Source organism: Octopus bimaculoides, chromosome 9 (assembly GCF_001194135.2).
Source record: "Octopus bimaculoides isolate UCB-OBI-ISO-001 chromosome 9, ASM119413v2, whole genome shotgun sequence".
Taxonomy (NCBI): Eukaryota; Metazoa; Mollusca; class Cephalopoda; order Octopoda; family Octopodidae; genus Octopus; species Octopus bimaculoides.
The window spans coordinates 78,778,063-78,783,061 of NC_068989.1; the positions used below are offsets into that span (position 1 = coordinate 78,778,063).

At 33.6% G+C, this 4,999-nt stretch overlaps 1 protein-coding gene across 1 annotated transcript in view; it reads right to left on the reverse strand.

Annotated features, from left to right (window-relative positions):
• LOC106871398 (solute carrier family 12 member 2) overlaps positions 1-4,999 on the reverse strand; it is a gene marked incomplete at its 3' end in the record, with an annotated part of 241,835 nt that overhangs the window by 18,546 nt on the left and 218,290 nt on the right. The gene's annotated exons all lie outside the window — the stretch shown is intronic.

A 4,999-nucleotide genomic window follows, 5' to 3' on the forward strand; every position in this document is an offset into this window, starting at 1 on the left:
TGTGTGTGTGTGTGTGTGTGTGTGTGTGTGTGTGTGTACCTATTTATATATATTAATCCCCATTCCCTATTAAAACAGAAAATTGGTATTATCTGCTTTATATATATTTGGCATCATTTATTCCGTGTTACATGTTTCATTACCAAAAGCAGTTACATAGCTATAGATGTAGGAAAAACATGTAAAATATCTCCTACTGGTAATTCATGAGACCAAGAAATAAAATAATATAAACTTACATTCAACTGAGCTACAATATATATAGCATTGAATATTAATCGAGAGTCACATAATTAGAGAGAAGCAGAAAAAAGAAGCAGAAGTGATATATATATATACCTACTTGGCACCATGACAAAACATTATCCCAAACAGAAACTACAGTACAGCTCAATATTTAAGAGATGAGGAACTATGTACATTATTTACATTTGATGGATATTTATCCTCATCTTGTTTGTTGTTAACACAATGTTTCGGCTAATATACCCTCCAGCCTTCATTAGGTGTCTTGGGGAAATTTCGAACTACTATGCCATATCCCATGGGCATATGGCATAGTGGTTAAGAGCGGGGGCTACTAACCCCAAGATTGTGAGTTCGATTCAAGGCAGTGACCATAATAATAATAATAATAATAATAATAATAATAATAATAATAATAATAACAACAACAATAATAATAACATCGAAAAATACCTTAGGAATGAGAACCCAGGTTCGAAATTTCCCCAAGACACCTGATGAAGGCTGGAGGGTATATCAGCCGAAACGTATTAACAACAAACAAGATGAGGACAAATATCTGTCAAATGTAAATAATGTAAATAATGTACAGTTAGAGATTTTACTTTTCGGCATGTGAACCCAATTTATTCCATTCCTCTTTTGAACTAGTTGCAAACAATGATTATGGAATTATGATTTAATAGTAGGTAGAAATATCAAGGCTTGTTTGATTATGGTTACCCCTTCCCCTACTTTTCAATTAACTAATTCTTTCACTTTATTTATTTGAATATGTTTGTGTTTGTTATTTGTGTGTCTATGTCTGTAGAATTACTCGGTCAATGGTTATTCTTCGTTTTGCAAGTCTTCATTATTCCCAAAGAAATTGATTAAAAACAACATATAAAGAAAACAAAGGAAGCATTAGATGACAAGCGATGAAAGAAAGAGGAGAAGAGAGACGAAACGAAAAAGAGGGAGAGGGGAGAGATAGGAGGAGGGAGGGAGGGAGGGAGAGAGAGACTGGTGGTATATGTGTTAGGCGAACAGAAGCCATAATATAAAGTCAGGAGCACCAGCAAACCAACAATCATAACACAAGCCAGTGTTTTGACAACTGAAGAATCCTTAATAAAGATGATAAAGAATGGAGAAAGCAATTTAAAGGCAATCATCAGAAGTAAAAACTTTAACCTTTTACCATTTAAACTGACCATAGCTGGACCAAATCTTCTAGCTGTTTTAAATGCAAAACTGGCCAGATCCAGCCTCTCACACCTACTCTACAATGTCATTCTAAAAACGAACAGTCACATCTTCAAAATATTGATACTATGATATTAGGTGGTCTGGAAAGTTCTGAGTGTTTTTTTTAATATGGAAAAAGGGATATAAATAATTGATCTTTCAATAAATCTTATTCAATGAAATAATTTCCATTATTGTTAATGACCTTTGTCCATCTATCAGGCAATTTAAATATTCCATCAGCATACAATTTGACTGGTTTTGAAGACAAAAAGTTACCTACATGCATTTTGACCCAATCTAAATCGTTAAGTGTTTTTACTTGCAATGAGTTCTGTAAAGACAAAAACAAGTAGTAGTCGGATGGTGCAATATCAGAAGAATATGGTGGATAGGGTAAGAGATCCCAGCCAAGTTCATGTAACTTTGTTCGGATAGCCAAAGACACATGTGGTCGGGCATTTTCTTGTTGGAAAACTACTCCTTTCCTGTTGGTAATATCCAGCTTCAATTTGATTTTTTGTTTTAGATTAGCCAGCTGACGACAGTACATATCAGAATTAATGGACTGGTTTCATGGGAGAAGCTCATAATAAACAATGCCTTTATGATCCCACCAAACACAAAGTGTAGCTTTTTTGGCATAAAAGTTTGTCTTTGGTTGCCGTTTTGGGGGATCCTTATGCTAACTCCAAGAGCATTTTCTCACTACATTTTCATACACAATCCATTTTTCATCTCCAGCCACAAGTTGTTTCCAAAAAGGTATACTTTCATTCCATTTCAAAAGCATATCACAAACGGAATACAAGTCTAAGCAATTCTTTTCTGAGAATTTGTGGGGGACCCATATATTATAGCAAGAAATGTATCCTAGCTTCACTAGGTGTTCATAAGCCGTACTTTTAGAAACTTCCAACTCCTCTGCAAGTGCTCTAGTTATCTTAATTGAGTTTCCTTCGATTTTTGCCCTCAAAACATCTTCATCCAATTTTGAAGGTCTTCCACTGTGACTGTCATCTTCCAAGCTAAACTCTCCAGCTTTAGATTTTGCAAACCACCTTCGAACAGTTGATTCACATTCACCTACACATCATCACCATAAACTTCACAAATGTTTACCCAAGTCTTTGCAGCATTTTCTTCTTTTTTTAAAAAAGAAAAAAATTTACAACACAAATATGAAATTTTTGGTTATCCATTTCAAATGTCAATAAAGAGTAAACGGAATGAAAAATAAATCTATATTTAGTCAAGAACAAAGAAGAGATGCACCACCACTTTAAGCAACACCAAAGTTTTAACCGTGTTACATTTCAGGTGTGTTCAATGAAGCATTAAAATATTGAGCTTAAAAATGCTCAGAACTTTCCAGACAACCTAATATAATGCATGATAAATTTAAAAGAATGTGAATGAAGTATTATATTTTACAGCGTAATCAGGATGTTAAAGAGTTAAACCATGGAACAAAGGGGCAGTGGATCTAAATCTGTTTATATTTCAGCAGTTACTGCAGTCTAACTACTTTATAGGTTATAAACTCTAGGTTTTCTAAGTCTTTCAAACACACACATATAGAGACACACAAGTATGTATGTATGTGTGTATGGTAGGGGTGCATGCATGAGTGTGAGAGAAGGGGTGAGTGGAGAATCATTAAGTGGACACTAACATCCTGAGCAGTTTTGAAAGCCACTATTTTTTCATAACTATCATTGTGGTTATAAGTACCAGTTTGTACACACATGCGCAAACATATACAAACAAAAACTTATACACATACATGCATACACACACACACAAAATTATACACACACATATATATATATACATACACACATATATACATACACACATATATATACATACACACACATACACACTTTAATGCATATAAATTAGGGACTCCCAAAAAAACCCAGGATACAGTTATATCCTCTACCTCATATCTAAAACATTATGTATATATATATATATATATTCTATTAATGTGTGTTTAATATGTGTTTTTATGTGCGATTATACATAAACAAAGGACAAGCATTAACTGAAAGGGCACTCAATACATTTAAGTAGAGTACAAAATTTTACAAAGAAATGGTTGACAGTGACTCTGAAGTCCTGATGGTGACTGGCCTTGTTAGATAGTTCAACAAAGTCAAACACTGTACTGACACTTGTGTGTGTTTGTGGGAGAGAGAGAAAGAGGGGGGATTGATAAAGGATAGATAAATGAGAGAAAGAGTGAATATCTGTTCAGGCTGGGTCACTTCAAGACAGAAAAATATTTGAGGTATAGCTAATTTACTAGCTGTTTACATGTGTGTGTGTGTGTGTGTGTGTGTGTGTGTGTGTGTGTGTGTGTGTGTGTGTGTGTGTGTGTGTGTGTGTGTGTGTGTGTGTGTACTAATATTATACATCAACATAGATAGACAGACAGGTAGATAGGTAGATATTGTTTAATTTTTATATTATAATAAAATCAATTTTACATTAAACTGAAGGATTACTCAATACATTTGGTAGAGTATAAATTTATTGCTACTTAACAAGAACAGTATAGACAGTGACTTCAAAGTTTCAGCCAGCTAAGCCCCGTACATCTATATAAGGAACAGCTTTTCTTTAATGCATGTTTCATGAAATAAACAACTATGTTCCAGTTTTATCTTAATTATGAAAAAAATATGAAACCATTATTCTAGGCTAATTTATATAATAAAGAAATTTAGATGTAATAAAATGTTTTAAAAGAAATTTGAAGTCCCCACATGATAACTGTAAACTTACTTTATACATAAACACGTACACATACACACATACTATATTTTGATATTTTGTTATATAGTTCTAACTATATCAGCATAGAGAAAAGACATGATGATGATGATATAATAATAATAATAATTATTATTATTATTATTAGTATTATTATCATCATTACAATTAAGGCATTGAGCTGGCAGAATTTTTACTGTGCCATGTAAAATACTTAGCAGCATTCCATCCATCTTATATTTTCTGAGTTGAAATGCCACTGGGGTCGACTTTGCCTTTCAGCCCTTTCAGCCCTTTCAGGGCCGATGAAATATGTACCAGTCAAGCCCATTGCTGGCCTTGTGTCAAAATTTGAAACCATCATCATCAATATCATCATCATCATCATTATTATTATTATTATTATCATAATATTAATCAGAATTTTTAAAACCAACAAATTTGCAAAGCGCCATATATTTTACCTTTTTGACATCCCCACCAGAACCGAGTTGGTCGTTGTTTTTGTTATTGTTTTTATCGCTATCCAGCAATGGGATAAGGTTGCTTATCGTATACACAGCCATAGTAAACTAGATTCCCAACTGCCGCTTACCAAATGCAAAAACAGTAATATGTCACCTTTCCACACTATTATTAGAATTTAGTTCAGAAGAGTACCACAGTGGTAGGTATGTTGTTTAGTTTGCTTATTATTCAGCTCTCACCTATAAATGTGCTGCCAAGAGATAGGATCGGGGGG